The sequence below is a fragment of the Rhinolophus sinicus genome, chromosome X (assembly GCF_036562045.2).
Source record: "Rhinolophus sinicus isolate RSC01 chromosome X, ASM3656204v1, whole genome shotgun sequence".
In the NCBI taxonomy this organism is placed as follows: domain Eukaryota; kingdom Metazoa; phylum Chordata; class Mammalia; order Chiroptera; family Rhinolophidae; genus Rhinolophus; species Rhinolophus sinicus.
Genome location: NC_133768.1, coordinates 105,557,992 through 105,576,520, shown reverse-complemented (window position 1 = coordinate 105,576,520; position 18,529 = coordinate 105,557,992). Strand labels below are relative to the sequence as shown.

Here is an 18,529-nt window from a genome sequence, read left to right as displayed (position 1 = left end):
ATAAATAAATCAGAAAAATCTAGATCGTCAGAGTCAGGTCAGTAATGGTAGAGAGGATGAAAAGAAAGATGGTATTACTTGGAGAAACTATTGGACTCATGAATATATTTTCTCCAATTACCCAGAAATATGTTGAATGAAAGGCTCAAATATTGATAAGGCAGCCCAGCCTGAGCTCTGGTTTAATCCAAGTTGGCCAAAGAAGCATATCAGTTTGAGTAATTCATACCAGCTTGACAAGTGACTATTCGATCCAGGTTGTTGAATCCAAGAGGTCTGGGTATAGTGAATTCAACGCTGAATTAGACTAACTGTTGAGAATGAGAAGTACTAAAGTGGCCAAGAAAGTGGCATAAGGTACACTGGCCAAGTTATTTCATGATGAAGCAAGGTGGATATTAGACACTGGAGGATGCTGATATTATGAGACAACAATTACAGGAATCCTAAAGCAGAAGCTGGCAAAAATAGCAGATGAAGTGATACACACTTTGCATCCTTAAGAGCCAGAAAAGAGCCGACTGCTAATTTGAAGACAAATGGCCTTATAAGATAAAGGAAGGAAGGAAATGTCTAATCACCATGTTGTTTTGTACACCTGAAACTAATAAAAAAAACATAAAGGAAGGCAGTCAGAAAGCTATTTTGAAAAATCAGTTTTGCTCAGATGGATTGTATCTTACTCTTGGCATTGAGATCATAGTCAACTAAACCCAATCCTGCTAGGTCCTCTCGACACCAACTTGTATTAAACCAACTTCCTTCATACTGTACCTGTGTATAACTGACTTTTTGAAAGGAAATGCAAGCCAGTCCCTGTTAAAAAGGTCTCTATTTTTTTAGACACAGTTATATGCGCTCTTTGAAATACCTGAGAATAATATAATACATTCACTAGCTAGCTCACCCAGATGTGTATCTGTCAATATACTTTGTGGGCTCTGCTTCCTCTACATACCATGTAAATATCACTGTGACCCATGGTTTTGGCCTCCATTTTTATAACTTCACGCATGGTTCCTGGGTGATATGATTAGCATCTGTGTCTAAAACCAGCATGTATATACTGATGCATCTGTAAAAACTGTCTCAATCCCAGAATTCTCTCCTGAGTTCCAGACTCAGATTTCTATTGCTCACTAACCATCTCTTCTTGACTTTCCCACAAGTACCACAAACTGCACATTTAAAACTAAACATACATAAGCTACAAAGTGAGAATGGAGGCAGGGGGTAACCGTGATTTCCCAGAACACACTGTGGTACTGGGGGCCAGGGGAGGTACTGACAGAAGCCGGAGCAGTGGCTGAGTGGAGGGCTTAGGCCAGTGTATTTGAGCTTGCACAGACTTAAATGAAAACACTCAAGTTTCCAGGATCTGAAGGTCTCAGTGACTGGTGATCACAGCAAGACCACACACAACCATCAACAGTAGAGAGCAAAATACAATGAAATCAATAGAAGAATATGACCTACATCTCAGAGAAAGACAATGGAGACTCCTGGTTACTGTGGACCAGATGCCCCCAGCTCCCTCTGATTTCAAGACAGACAGAAACACCTTCCATCCTCCTAGGGAGAAGAGGGAGAGGGAAATTCTCGACTTGACGATACAAAAGAAACTGAGTTGTAAACTGGAAGTGACTAAGTTGATTTTGAGTCCGACTGAATCATCTTACCACTGTTGAGTGCCAGTGGAGGCTTCAGTAACAGAAAAATTTACCTTTTGTACGTCTGAAGACACGTCTATGAAATTCAACTATAGGAATTCAAATACATTCAATAAAGAAAATAGAATTCAATGTTTGGTAAAACAGTCTTAGAAAATTTCTTTAAGAAAGACTTAAAGACCACAAGAAGAGTAAGGATGTGCTAGTTTGATAATAGGAAATTTGGGCACATTTAAAAATAAACAAAGGCAGTATCCACCATTGATTGGGCGGGACATGCTCTAGAATTAGGCTTTCTAATGTGGGCAAGTTATTTACCCTCTGTAAGCCATAGTTTCTTTACTTGAAAATAAGGATAATTGTGTCACTAACCTCATAAGAAAGTCATGTGTGTTAAATGAGATACCCCCATAAAGCATTTAACTTAGGGTCTGACATATTTCAATAAATATGAGATATTGAAAAAATTGAACCCATTGTTTCCCATCTTACAATGTTCTCTATCTTTTTACTGATATAACTATTCATCTAGTAGCCACGTCAGAAATTTGGCAGTGATCCTAGATGCTTTTCCCTCGTTCCCGACCATGACCATGACATTTACATCATATGTCTTGAATCAGCTCCTTCCTCTTCATTCCTGTAGCCATCACCTTAGTTCAGTCCCTTATCATATCTGTCCTGGAATACTACAAGAGCCACCTCATGAGTCTCCTGGAAATTCATTTTAGATTTCAGATCCTCTTTTTGGAGGACCTGATAGTAGACTATTTCCCATGAATATTTGAATATCCTTTCCCTCAAATTCAGACTACATGCCTGCCCATGAAATATGTGCCATTATCTGAATTTTATAGATGATAAAAGAGGTTCATAAGAGATTTTTCCAAGGTCTTACAGTTATTAAGTAGCAATGGAAGTACCATGAGGACACTGTAGAAAATAAGAAAATTAAAGCAAAGTAGATGTATTATTTAGAGGAAATGTGATCTTAGAAAACAAATTCCTGAAGAAGGCTTCAAAAAAATGACAGCACTCGCTCATTTGTTTGCATAAGTTACAGGGTTTCTGTACAAAAACATCACTCATATTCCAGTCATTATGCTTTTCAATTATATAGTAGCACTACGACACAGGCCGGTGTCATAAGGACTGTGTTAATATCAACCTAGAGACACGTGATACGAGTTACTTTAACATAAGTAAAAATTCTAGCAAATTAACTGATCCAAGATGGCAACATAGAGAAAGAGACACGGCATTTTCCCAGTTGGAGGTACAGCTCTTCCAGCCCCACATAAGGCCACACAATTGTCAATGATGTTGCATAATCAGGATTAGGATTTGATCAAGTCTTTCAAGAAGATAAAGCCGAGCACTGTCCTGCTCATCTTTTTGTTGTTGTTTTTTCTGGGGGGGGAGCGGTCTCATTCCCCTGTGGCAACCTCTCATTGTTCTGAGAGACATGAAGAAATCCTGACTCCACACCAGCCAGCTGGCCTGATGATGCATAAATCAATTGCATGAGGGTATTAATGCATCTTGCCTTTCAACATTCATATCCATTCAGTCACCTTATCAGTAAGGGAGCTAGTACAAGACTCTGGCCTGGATTAAATCAGAAGCCACTTCCAGGCATCTACCTCATTAAAATGAGGCTTCAGACCTGCCTGAAGTTTCCAGCCTCATATTGGTAAAGAAAAGAGAACAGAAAAACAAGAATAGAAAACATGAAATCTGAATTCAATTTCTATACTAATGTGTACCAAGTTTTTTCTCTATGAAACAAAAATAAATTATGTCCAAAGTAGAATATTAAGTATGTTTAATTCAACACTTATTGAGGGCTTACTATTTGCAAGAAAGGTTACACTGTGGAAGATTACTGATGAGGACAGTTTTGCTGCCATGGAAAACTGACAGGCTAATATAGGGATAAGGGATAGGGTGAGTATTTTTGTAACTGGTAAAAGAAATCCATAGGCCAGTGTGGCTGGAGTGTTAATTGTAAGCAGTGGGTTAGTGGGAAATGAAGCGATGGAATGCTTTGTGCTAGAGAACTTTGATAAAATTAAATTGAGCTTTTGCACTGCCTACCTACACATATGGGAACATTAAATGAGATACATAAGAGGTTAGTTTCGCTTTTCAAATTCAATGAATTGAAAGTAATAGATAATTCCATGAAAGCCAGCATAGTAAAGAGCACATTTTATAAAGGAGAAAGTCAGGCTATTTATTGAACCATCTTCAAACCACATGACACTCCAAATCCAAGGGTAAAATCTATAGAATTGTTCTATTTTGCTGAAGTTTAAAAATCACTTGTAGCTTCCTTAATATCAATCTACACAAGACTCTGTCAGGTCCAAAAGGAGAGGCAATTACTTGTTTTATACTCATAAGCTACAGCTCAGCCAGCTGTCACTCTAGCAACATACCGATGTGAGAACAGACATTGCGAAGACAGCTGCAGATAGAACACACACAAGACACCGTAGACTACTAAGATGGGACAGGGAAAAACGGAAAGAAATTACTGAATTGTATTGACATCAGAGGCAATTCATTCAGCTAGCTAACATACTCAAATAATGGAAGAAAGAAAGGATAAGTAAAAATGTAACTTCAGATCATTCAGGGTTATTAGTACAGGCGAATGCTCTTTGTTTTGGCAACTCTGAGAAGTGCTTCATCAAATAAACAAGTCATATTACACCATAAACATCATAAAACTACCCTTGACAACTAGCCTGTTGTCAGATTCAAGATTAAGCATGTGTTTACCATCCACATCCTGGGCAGGACGTTTTGACATTTGTGACCTCTGATACAATCTCCATGTGCTGAGAGGGACGGGGGGTTTGGTTACCTGTCAGGTCTTTGGTTTTCTTAACTGTCACTGAGTTTATTGTTCATTTTCTTGTCCAAATGACAAAGTAATTTGATTCACAGTCATAGCATTGAAAATCCCAATTGGTTTATGTTTTTAGCTGTGCCAGAGGCAGGAACTGTACATAATATGACTAAATGTAGAAAATATCAGGAAGGCAGGAAATAGATCAGATGGGAATTACAAAGCATTATTTGGTTATGGATAGGAAAATGGTGGTATTTTTTCAATTGGTTTTAACATCTATTTTTAAATTTCACTTTTAGCATCTTTATGATACATATTTTAGTGTTATATGCTTTCATAATTAGATAGATTTTATCTGCTAAATAATCTTCAGTGAAAGCATTATATCTACCAACCTAGGTTTGACACAAATAGGATATAGATAGATTTATATGAATGAATAAAAGAGAATAAAGACTTCCATTTCCAGCAATATGACAGCCTAGATATCCTGAAAACCCTCCAGAAATCCAAAACCAAAACCGACCAAGAAATGCTGGATAAAATAAAGTAACATCATCTCAAATAAATACCCGAACTCACAATAAAATTAGGGAAATGCCCAGAGAATGAAATGTAGCAAGAGAACAGAAATCCACAGCAATAAGTTGTTTGGGGAATTTTCTTGTCTTAATAAGGAAGAGGCTTGTATTTGAAAGGTCATAAGATTACAGGAGACCTTGAACTCGTACAAGGTGGGGGTTTATATTTAAAACACTTTTTAAAATTTCTTTGTTAACCCATGGGTTTGTTGGTAGTATACCAGGGGTGCCAAAAAAATGTATACACATTTTAAGAAAGGAAAAAACTGTATTAAAATTATAATACTCAATATATACTGGTAACAAAAGATGAATACAAGTCACGTGTGACTTCTGCAATGACAAGAGGTGCTCAAAGTGGTTACCATCAGCATCCAGACACTTCTGATTATGGTGAACTACTGCTTGAGCAACGTTGACCAAAGTGTCCATTTGTATACATTTTTTGGCACCCACGGTGTACTGTCCAAATATGGGTGGGAATATTTTTGTTTTCATATTTTTAATGTAATTGAAGCGAGATCTGAGATCATGGTTTGTATGACACCCAGTCTTTGAAATTTTTTGAGGTTTTCTTTATGGTATGACCTAGTTCAATATTTTACTTTCCCTGTGTACTTAAGAAATTATGGATATTCTAATTGTTGGAAGGCTATCATCTATCTATCTATCTATCTATCTCTCTATCTATTTATCTATCTATTTATCTTTCATCTATCGACCTACCTACACACAAATATACTCGCACATATATCCTAATTTCCATTACACAATATCCTGATATCAATTATATAACATCTGAATATCCATTAGGTGAAGCTTAAATGTTTCATTGATATCTTTTATATCCTTTTTAATTTTATTTTTATGATTCACCTATCAATTGAGAGTTGTTTTGAAATCTTCAAAAGGAAGATAGTTCCATCACTTTATTTTTGCGATTCTACAAATATTACTTCATAAATTTTAAGGCTATTTTAGTAGGTCCATACATATTTCACATTGCTAGATCTTCTATTATAATGTAAATATTTAACTTTATATGTGGTGAACTTTACCATCCCTAATGATGTTTTTGTGAGTGTTAATGTCTAATTTTATCTGATACTAATATACCCATGCTAGCTTTCTTTGGATTTATGGTTTCTTCATATGTTTTTTTTCCATCATTTTACTTACAACTTTGTATGTACTTAATGTACCTCTAGTACACTGCACTTATTTTAATTTTCCCCAATTAGTCAATCTTTGTCTTTTAACTGGCCAGTTTATTCCATTTGCATGTATTCTAATTAGTGATATATTTAGACCTATTTCTGTCATACTATCATATTTCCATTTGTCCCCTAATTTTTCTGCTTCACCTTATCCTTTGTTACTTTATTTTATTGTCATAAGCCAAGAACTTTAGTGTCATCACACATTCATTGGTCTCCCTCACTCCCAACCTCCATCGTGGAAATACTTGAACTGTGAGTTACTATGAATAGATTTTCTCCCCTTTTCCCCTTGGCCTTAGGTTTTAAAATGCTAGCATTGAATCTTGCCAACATATTTGATCACCTTCATTTTGTTTATCTCCTCCCCTTCATTGTGTCTTATTTAAGCACTTCACTCAAACTATTGCAGTCTGAGGCTTTGTGTAGCAAAATCCTGGGGTCCTTTTACACTTACGGAGATTTTTATAATGACTTTACATTTGAAAGATGCTTTGGCTGAATACAAATTGCACGTTCTCAGTTATTTTCCTTCTGTACTTCAAAAATTCTACTCCATTATTGTTATAAGTCCAGTTTTACTGTTGAAAAATCTAACGTGAATTTGGTTTTTGTTCCTTTACATGTCATCTTCTCTTTCTGAAAGATTTATTTTTCTATTTTCTATTAATACTTTCCCCGCTATGCGTGTCTAGGTCTGGCTTTTTCTTATTCTTCCACATTGGCCCCCTATGGAGGCTTTCGCTCTGAGGTCTTTCATTTCTTTTCAGTTGGGGAAAGTTTATCTTTGTTATTGCTTCAAATCTTTCCACTAATTTTTCTCTTTTTTATATGCTGCCTACTTCTATCATCCATATTTCTTAGCTTTTCTTTTATAGTTCCTATTTTCTTTTCTTACTCTTTTTATGAGATTTCTTCAATCTGGTTTATAAATTTCCTGATTTCTTCCTCAGTGATATCTATTCTGTTCTTTATCTGATGTATTTGCATAGTTTATTTCGATTATTATGTAGTTTTTTCCACTTAATACAATTTTCTTCTTCATCTTCTTGTGTTCTTTTTTTATATTGCTTATATCTTTTAGTAAGTTTATTAGACTAATTACGTGTTATTAGCCTCCCTGTTCTAATGCTTTTGCTTTTGTGGAATTCGTATCTAGAATGCTAGACTTTTTTACAGTTTATGCTTCTCAATTCATTGTTATCTTTGCCTGTTTGCTCCTCCCCCTTGGAGTATGGGCTCTGCTGTTAAGTAATGCTATGTCCTTTTGAAACACTCCTTGGAAGCCACCTGCCAAGCTGGGAGGAAGCCTAAGCAACCATTTGGGAATGCCCACATGGGAGAGAAGCAAGGTCAACATCCCCATCTGTGTTCCCAGACAATTGGTAGCCATATGAATGAAGCCATTTTGGACATTCCAGCTATCCCCACGCCCCAGCTACCATGACCACACTAAGTAGAAAACCACCCAGCCACCTCATAAAACAATGAGAAATAGTTGTTTTAAGCTATGAAATTTGGAGGTGGTTTGTTACACAGCAACAGATAACCAAAACACATGGCCTTTCCATGTAGCTTTATACAGCATGGTATTTGGGTTTCCGGAAGTAATGTTTCAAGATGACAAACACTAATCGCTAGTACAGTGGTACCTCGGTTTTCAAACATAATCCGTTCCGGAAGACCGTTCAAGTTCTGAAACTTTCGAAAACCAAGGCACGGTTTCCCCATAGAAAGTACTGCAAAATGGATTAATCCGTTCCAGACCTTTAAAATCAACCTCTAAAAGTGCAATTTTAGCATGAATTTTACTATCTAATAATACCATAGATCCATAAAATTTGCAGTGTTTGTAAACTGAAATGTTCATCAAGGGAGATGTTTGAAAACCAAGGTACCACTGTATTTATAAAGTTCCATCTTGTGTTCTTATTGCTAATGTTTCATTGTCCAGAGCTTATCAAATGGCCAAGTCCAGAGTCAATATGGTAGGCATATTGTAGAAGGGAATGAATAAAGGGAGTTGTCGTACACTGAAAGCCACCAAAGCAACAATCTACCATGGTACATGTCAAAGAATACAGACCTCATTCTTTGGCCACAGTGAAATTGAGTTAGAAACCAATAAGAAAAATATAAAATTTTAAAAATCCATAGATTTGGAATTAAAAAGAAAACATACCTTAAAAAGTCAGGAGACAAAGAATACATAAAAATGGAAATTAGGAAACTAGGAAACTGAGTGCTAATGAAAATAACCATATCAAAATTCATTGGATTCAGCTGTCATATTTAAAGTGAAATGTATAGCATTTAGTTCTATATTTAAAAGGAAACACTGAAACTTAGTGGCCTGTACATCTAACTTGGGAAGTTAGAAAAAGAATGGAAGAATTGCTGTTTAAACAATACAAACAACTTAAAATTGCATTGACTTATAATTGCTGAAAGAGCTTTCGCATACATTATCTCATTTAATTCATTTATAATAATTTATTTATAGTCCTTTGGTCATGAAAACCCAGTGAGTAGTTACAGCAGGTATTATTAAAGCCAATTTTAGAGATAATGGTGTTGAGGTTCAGAGAGTTTAGTGACTTATTGAATAACACATGGCTTGTAAATGACAGTAGTGATTCAAAACAAGGTTTATGGATCTAAGTCTGGAGATCATTTCGCTACATTATAGTGATAGCTTATATTAGGAGAAAGTATATCACATGGATGGATATAATATGACCACCATTGAACAGGTATTTGGTTTTCTTTTCATCTCCTAGAACTGCCTACCCCACATTCTGAGCCACAGGATTAAAGAGGTGGCTCCAAGCAACTTTGTTTCTGCTCTGTGGCCTTGTATTTACCCCAATCTGAAATAGTTGATTTATTAAAGTCAATCTGGTCTTGAACCAATCTAGTCCTAACAGAATGCCTTTCCTAAGAATTTGGTATTAGGACAATGAGACGACATGATTCAGACTCTCTTAGGTTTTTCTGGAGGATCACATATAATCTCAGAAAATGTATGGTGCATCTCTTCCGTTGACCATGTGAACCAGAGGAAAAGATTCAGCTTATGTAACCACTGTGGCTTAAGCTTAAGAGAGAGTTCTAGGAAACTGCCATTGTAGTATCAGCTACTCTTATGATCTTCAGTAAGAAACTACAAGTCATTCAGCGCTAAAAAGAAATGAGCTATCACACCATGAAAAGATATGGAGGAAACTTAAATGCATATTGCTAAATGAAAGAGTCAACCTGAAAAGGTTCCATGCTGTATGATTCAAATTATATGACATTCTAGAAAGGCAAAACTATGGAGACAGTCAACAGATCAATGGTTGCCAAGGGTAGGGGATGGGATGAATAGAAGCACAGAGGATTTTTAGGGCAGTGAAAATGCTCTGACATTATAATTATGGATCCGTGTCATTATACATTTATTCACATCCATAGAATGTACAACACCAAAAGTAAATCCTAAGGTAAACTATGGACTTTGAGTAACTGTGATATGTCAGTGTAGGATCATCAGTTGTAACAAATGTCCCACTCTGGTGGGGGAAGTTGGTAATGGGGGAGGCCGTGCATGAGAGGGGGTAAGAGGTATATAGGAAATCTCGGTATCTTCCTGTCAAATTTTCAGTGACCTTAAAATTACTCTAAAAACAAATCAAGTCTTTAAAAAAGAAACTGTCAGAGAGTGAGGCATGCTCGTTATCTTATCTGTCCCTTTAGAACCATCCTTCACCCTTCTCTACCCAGCTCTGTGCCATGGTAGGCTGACCCACATGGACTTCATCAGCGATTTCCCTTGACCTTCGGTGTCTGGTTGGGATCTGACCATGAGAAAAAGTAGATGGGCACAAGAAAAATGAGCTCAGGGCTTTAATCCCCTGCTTCACACTCTGTTGGGTCACCATGGTTGAGTCCCTTTATGGAAGCCCACAGCTCCTGCCAGTGAGCCCTCTCCATACATCTACCGACTAAATTTCAGTAGCTGGTCCCTCCATTTGTACTTTTAGGTCTAACAGTCGTAAGACCTACCTGTTGTTAGTCCTGGGATACCACCCTCCCCATCACTGGTTTTCCTAAACCCTGAACACAGCTGTATTAATAGTCCCTTTACTATTTTATTTTCAAATCACTCATTTTGACCATGCCATCAATGTCTTTCTAGGGTGCTGAAAGATTAAAAACAACAACAACAAAACACAAAAAAATCCCCCACAAATGTTGAATAATAAGTGCTGCGATCCATGGTTGTTCACCTGAAAATCTAGAATGACAGGGAAAGCTCTGTTAAGGAAGTCCTTTCTGACTTCAGCCAGCGTTATTGAGACTGCTGAAATGTCTATAGTCATGAACTTTGCTGAATGGAAGTAGTCAAATTCTCTGTAGCGGCCAATTTCTAAAATTAAAATAGGTGTACTGATTAGGTAAACAAGTGCTATATTGGTTTAAATGGGGAGCCAGAGAAATTGGAGAAATCGGAAACTCAGGGCCTCTCCAGTGCATCTCCTGCACTCTCACTAATAAATAAAAAATAAGTGATAACGGGGCATGCTGGAATGAAGCACAGAAGCCAACTTTACATTCTAAGGAAGATTAGAGATGTCCCCTACCCAACGCGCCAGCCTAATGGTGTTCTTATCCGAGAGAAAAGAGTTTTGCATCCAGGAGAAACAAAGAAGCCCCAACAGGTTCATTTGCTCACTCAGGGATTCAAACTGCATGACCCGGTGGGGCTTTTGGCATTACTTGCTATCAGATAGAATTCTCCAGAATGACTTGTCAGGCAGTCAACTAAAGTTTTACTTGATCTATAATTCCAGGAAGAAAACAAATCTGGCAGAGACTGGTGCTTGCTCAGCCTCTCAATCAATCGTAAATTCCCAAGGCCAGAAGCAAGAAGTAACGGGCATCTAAATTAGTAGGAACAACCACCCTGCTCCAGCTTTGGGGAAACCCTTAGTAATTTGTCAGTGGGATTGAGGGGCCCTTTAAAGGGAAATTATCTGAATAGGCAGAAGCAGAGATGGCCAGACTGACCATATAAGGCACTGCTTATTTGTCCAGGAGATGCTCGTGAGTCACTGATCCAATCACTGAACTCTCCATTCCTGTCCAGCATGATATAATCACTCTTTGGACTAGTAAATAATGAATGTTGTGTCTTCCCCACACTCCTTAAAAAGAAAGCTTTGCATAAATATTTACTGACGATGACAAAAGCAGTTGTACATGAATTTACTCCTGAATATATGCATAAGATTATGGTTTCATTTTTAAGTGCTTTCAGAACTTTCTTTACATTATGAAAATTTCAAACATACAATAATATGAAAAGTATAATATAATGAACACCTGTGTTCCCATGACCAAGGTAAAGAACGAAGCATTACCAAAAAAAAAGTCAAACTCATAGTAACAAATAATAGAATGGTGGTTACCAGAGTCTCCAGTAGGGGGAAGGGGAGATATTGATGAAATGGTACAAACGTTCAGCTATAAGAAGAATAATTTCTGGAAACCTCATTTACAGCATGGTAACTATAGTCAGTCATAATATATTTTTTACTTGAAATTTGCCGAGAGAGTAAATATCAACGGTTCTCATCACCCCCACACAAAAATAGTAACTGTGAGAGGTGATGGATATGTTATTTAGTTTGATTGTGGTAATTATTTCAAAATGTATACATATATCAAAATATCACGTTGCATACCTCAAATATATATAACGTTTTTCTCAAAAATAAAGAACAAAGCATTACAAATTCAATTAAATCTCCCGAACCTCCTTGAAATTACACTCCCTGCCCTCTTTCACCCTTTCGCTTTCCCCGTGCTGTCCACTATCCTAAATTTGGTATTTATCACACACATATATGTCTTAATTAGTTTACTAATATGTAAGATTCCTAAATCATATATATGTATATATATATCATGTAAAATGTAACCTTATCCAATTTGTTTTCACTATGCAATATGCTAAGGTGTATACATGTTGATACTGCTCTAATTCATTGATTTCCACTGATGAAAACATTCTATTGTATGAATATATCATAACCCATATGTTATTATAATTCCTTGCTTTCTCATTACACTCTAAGATTCATGAGAGTATGGTGTGTCTCATTTATATTCATCACTAAATCCCAAATTCCTAGTACAGGTCTCAATAAACACTAGACACTCAATAAACACTTGTTAACTGAAAGGTTGCTTTCATGCATGCTGACTCTGCTCCTTTAGCTCATATTCCCTAGAGGTGCAGTTCTGGGTAGCTATGTGACTCAGTTCTAGCCAATGGAATGTGAGCCAAAATGAGCTGTGCCACTTTAAGGCCTGCACTGTAAAAAAACAAAGAAACAAAACAAAAGAAAACACTTTATCCATCTCTGCTGTTTTGCCCTTTTAGGTGGATGGAATGGAGATGACACCTAGGGAAGCCTTGAAAGCCAGAAATTCAATATGGCAGAACCTCCATTAGCCAGAGGCTCCCAATGACTGTGTGGAAGAGGGTAGCCCTCTGAGCTCTGCGCCTACACTGTACTTTTACGTGAGTAAGAGATATACCTCTGTTGTGTTTGAGCCATTCTACGTGCAGATCATTTGTTATAACCACAAGCCTATTCTAAAGAATAAAAATGTCTGTATGAATTTACCTCTGAGCTGTGATTGAGCTATTATCTTAGAGTTCCTTATATATACCATTTTCATTGTTGCTATTTCCTGAGATTCTAACATTTTCGTTGTGATTTGCTCTGTGAATCAAGTTTGGTAGAGGATTTAAATTTTTTTTTGTATTTAAGTTTTCCAGAGGGGATGAATATTTGCTTTTTTAGTTTTATAATCCACGACGAGTATTATTGTTCAGATATAATGATCAGAAAATGTCTGCCCTGCTTCTAATGATTTGGGGTGTATTAATTTTTCTTTAGGGTCACTGTAGTGAATGCTTTATGTGTATTGGAATAGGGTGGAGGGTTTCAGTTTTCAGGTGATAGAGTTCTACATACATCAATTAGCTCTACTTGATGTCAGGTGATTCAGTCCCTTATCCTTATCACGGAAGATAGTATTTTCCAAAGAAGACCACAGGGATAACGCCTATCCCCCATGCTCTTCTGCAATGAGACTTGCCACGCTCCCATCCAAAGGAGCCTGCTTCTCCACCCCCTCGAATCTTGACAAATCCTGTGATTGTTTTGACCAATGAAATCATGCAGAAATGGCACTGTGCCAGTTCCCGGCACAGCACATAACGGACCTGGCAGCTTCTACCTCCTGCCTCTTGGATGCCAGACAGCAGCAGGAAGTGTGACTAACCTGAGAATGACATGCTGTGACAAAGCCCTAGACCATGTGGAGAGACTGACAGTTCCCAGCTTTTCCAGCCACCCCAGCCCAGGAACCAGACATGTGAGTGAAGATGCCTTCACTTGATTCCATCCATGGCATTTGATGGCATCCTAGTGAGAACCATTCACCTGAACTCAGTCAACACCAAGAACTGTGAGAAATATAGTAATAAATTATTTTCCTGCCTCTAAGTAATCAGGTATTTTGTCATGCAGCAAAAGATACATTTTTTTGTTTGTTTACATGACATTTCAAGGGCAAAAGAAGGAAATGAAAGGCTATCTTTCTGATCTATTTATTGCATGACTGTTTTAAGTGGTCATGCCACAGAAGTGGGATGGACCCTCTCATCCCAAATTTGGTACAGATGTTAAGACCGATAATACCACATATGTACCAAAAGTGTTTGAAAGCGGGTAGCTCCCAACGAGGTCTGCAAACGGCTTGATAGGGCAGGTAAAGGAGACTGGCTTGAGGTTTCCATCGTGGATGGGGCGGGGTGGGCTGGAGTGGGAGTTCTCCCTGTGTGGGCCTGGGCTCGCATGGCTGGAACTTCCCACCAGCACTAAAGGGGTGAGACTTTCTTATCACCGTGCAGAAGGCGAGGAGTAGCGGGGCTTGACTGCAGTTAAACAATGATGGAATCAGACTCTTTATCACACCTGTGGTATCACAGTGTACATTTTGATGCCATGTTATTTGGTACATAAAATTCGTAACTGAAAACATGCATTGTTCATGGTTCATTTTTCTCACTATGAAGTACCCTTCATTGTGTTGTTTAATGCTTTTGTCTCTGATATCAATATCATAACCTATTTTGATTCAGTCACAATTTATGTCAAGTGAAATGCACAGATGTTCAGTGTAGATGTGATGAATTTTAATAAATATATATGTCCATGTAACCACCACCACACAGAGTATTTCTGTTACCCCAAAATATTTCCTTTTACCCCTTCCAGTCCATTCCCATCCCTGTTGTCAATAACTGTTCTCATGTTTGTCCCCATAGATTACTTTTAACTGTTCTTAAATAGCATATAGATGGAATCTTACAATCTGTACTCTTTTGTGTCTGTATTATTTCACACAGTATGACTTTTTAAATATTTTGTTAGGAACTATTTCAAACATATTAAAAAGTTGCAAGAGTTTGAATGTGAAAACCCATATACCACCCCAACTAGTGTCTACCCTTAACCTTTTATTCTACTGGCTTTCTCACATGTCTATCGATACGTCTTAGATTTTGATACATATCAAAATTAGTTGCATATATTACTATAATACATCCTAAACACTTCAGCATGCATATCTTTAATTATAGTTTAAAATGTCCTTATAGTTCCTTTTTTCCTTTAGTGGTACATTTTACATATAATAAAATGCTTAAACATTAGGAGTACTATTTATTGAATTGGAACAAATACATACATCCGTGTATTCACAGCTTTTAAACTATAGAATATTACCATCATTCCAGAAAGCTTCCTTATGCCTGTTTTTAGTGAAGCCTCCCTTTCACTTTAAATTTCTGAATACTGCTTGAGCTATATCCAACAAAGTTTTGGTAAATCCTATTTTAGAATAGCTTTAGATTTACAGACTCATACAACAAATTTTCATAGGTTCCTTTATTACCATTTATTTAAAAACATTTTCTAGTTTTACTTTTGATTGTGAAAGACTTTATGTGCTGTGCTTCATGGATGCAGATATTTTTTTCCTCTACTTTAGTATTTTATAAACCAACGGTTCACATCCCATTAGACCATAAAATAAATTTAATGGCTATAATAAGCCAGCATTTAAAAAATTAAATAATATGTCCCAAATAGCAGAATGTAAACATATAAGAAAATTAACTGTTGTTTTGTTACATTTTTGTTTCAATTGTATACGTATGTGACTGTGTGTATGTGACGGTGTGTGTGTGAGTGTGTGTGTGTGTGTGTGTGTGTGTGTGTGTGTAGGTTCATGTGCAAATATGCATTTGTGCATACGCTGGGTTCTGATAAACATAGTATCTCTTCCTATAAAGTTGCAGTGAAAAAGACTGACAAACACTGCTATTGAAAATTGGATTTCATGTAGAATAACATGATTACATTTACATTTTAGAAATACAACTCAGGCAGCAGTTTGTCGGGTTGATTATAGGTGGGCAAAAGTACATGCAAGGAGAACAATTAGAAACTTATTATAATCCTCCAGACAACAGATGGTTTTAGCGCAAGGTTTAGAAAAAAAAGGAGAAATGTACCACATAAAGGGACTTTGTCATTGATTGAAATCGGAATTGAGTGAGAAGTCTAGGTGACTCACATATTTCTCGGATGGCTGCATAATGCCATTATTCAGATTAGAAAATAACAAAGAAGGAGAACATTTGCAAGGAAAAACATCCATATTAGGTTTTGGCTGTATTTAGTGCAAGATTTCTGTCTTTGTCCATTTGGGCTGCTATACCACAGATACCGTTGACTGGGTGTCTTATAAACAACAGAAGTTTATTTCTCACAGTTCTGGAGGCTGGAAAATTCAAAATCAAGGTGCCAGCCGATTCGGTGTCTGGTAAAGGCCATCTTCTTGCTGTGTTCTCACATGATAGATGGGACATCGGAGCCCCTGGGGTCTCTTTTATAAAGGCATGAATCCCATTCATGAGAGTCCCGCCCTCATGACCTCATCACCTTCCAAAGGCCCCACCTCCTAATAACATCACATTGGAATTAGGTTTCAACATATGAATTTTGGGAGACACAAACATTCGGTTTATGGCAGTTATTAAAAGATATCCACTGAGGGATATGTAGACATTTGCCTATACAGGGGTACCTCGGTTTTCGAATGTAATCTGTTCGGGAAAGACCGTTTGAGTTCTGAAACATTTGAAACCGAGGTGCAGTTTCCCCGTAGAAAGTAATGCAAAACGGATTAATCCATTCCAGACCTTTAAAGTCAACCCCTAAAACAGCAAATTTAGCATGAATTTTACTATCTAATGATACCATAAATCCATAAAATTTACAGCATTCGTAAATTGAAATGTTCGTCAATGGAGCCGTTCAAAAATCAAGGTACCACTGTATAATGCCAAGAGAGATATCTAGGCCAGAAATAGAGATTTAATAACTTATCAAACCATAAGGTATTAAACCTTGTGAGTAGCTGACTTTGTCCAAAGAGTGACTATTATAAGACTAGAAATCTTAGGTTAGAAGAGCTTGGAATATCAGTATTTAAGATGTAGGAAATAGAAGAGAGATGAAAATAAGGGACTTGGATTGAACTATGATAAAAGCAAAGGAGTGAGTTCTGTAAGCTAAGAATATTTCACATTTTAAAAAAAAGAGTCATTGAGTGCCAAATGCTACAAAGAAATCAAATAAAAAAGAATTGACTTTAGCAACTAGGAATTGGTGACTTTGGCAAAAGCAGTTTCATTCAATTTTGACAGTATCATGATATTGAAAGCTCTGGTGTTCTGGCAAATGTTTAACGAGCTCTCAGAAAAAGTCTGTGGTATACATATATATTTTTTAAATAAATGTTAATGATATCAAGGATTGTGCAGCATGCAATTTACAAATACTATTAAAATATACAATATTCTTTTTTTGTACCTTATTGTCAATTCTATATAAAATTATTCTCACAGAATGCATTTGTTGATTTTTGCCAAACTCCTGTATTTAGGTCACAATTGATCGATTAATGTAGTTATGACATAAATGTTGGTTGATATTTATGTTAAGAAGTAAGATGAAAGTGAAACATCAAAAGTGAATATTGAAACTTCACTCATTTTGTCAAGGACGTGAGTGAATTTGTGCTACATTGGATGATAGATTTTAAATATTGGAAGAATAGTCTCTCATTTATTTCTGCTATTCACAACATAATGTCTACAGTCATGGAACACTTTTATGTTACTCTGCATTAATGTTTTCTCTATCACTATATTAGATCTAGAAAAGCACCAGGACAGTAAACCAAGCTCTGGTTTGTAGCATTCGCTGATTTCCATGGTGTAAATATGGCTGATTTCAAGCTACCAACATGACACCACTATGGTTTATTTCAAGCTACCACATGATGTCACTGAATGGGGAGCCTGAAATAGATACACAGCAGGGCCCCATTGTATGTTATTTCCACCATACAGATACAATAGCCCTAATAACCTCAAGAACACAGATAATAAGTATAGTAAAAGAACGAGGAAGTGATGACTTTTGAGTATTTATTAACTTTCTAAAATATGATTTATTTGATAATAGGCTTATACAGTTTACTTTTTAATAATGGCTGAAAAATCCCTGAAAATGTAACAATTGGCCCTTGTACACCAGTAGTACAGGAGAGCACCAGCGAGCCACTGGTTGTGAGAAAAGGGGAACAGTCCTATATATGAATCGTGGCTACGGTCTACCATTGGATCCAGCAAGTGTGATTTTGATCAAGTGATTTTATTCTTTGGAGTCTCTACTTCCCCGTCTTAAAATTTAGGATCTTAACATTTATTTTCATGTTATTAAGATCACTAGAGTTAATGAATACAACTCATACATGTGAGGCCTCCAATATATAGAAATAGTTTTCATTCTTTTCATGACTGCTATTTAAGGACTGGTGATCGAAGAAGTCCCATGGGAATTTTTGCTGTTGTTAACTTATTTTTTAACTATTCCATATGATCTCTTTTGACTTGGAAGAGCCCAGTTGATTTGTAGGCTATCTTCTTTCTTTTCAACTGAATTTCCAACAAAGTTTCTAATACTTCAAGAGTCTTTTCAAAATTAACTGTAAATTCCCATGCTG

The 18,529-nt window shown here is 36.7% G+C and overlaps 1 protein-coding gene across 5 annotated transcripts in view; it reads left to right on the top strand.

Annotated features, from left to right (window-relative positions):
• Positions 1 to 18,529, top strand: part of LOC109456650 (putative MAGE domain-containing protein MAGEA13P) — a 105,043-nt gene that overhangs the window by 22,338 nt on the left and 64,176 nt on the right. For all 5 annotated transcript variants that reach the window (XM_074323732.1, XM_074323734.1, XM_074323735.1 and 2 more), the window contains one exon: positions 12,759 to 12,899. The gene's annotated coding sequence lies outside the window, so the exon portion shown is untranslated. The remainder of the gene's footprint in view (positions 1 to 12,758; positions 12,900 to 18,529) is intronic.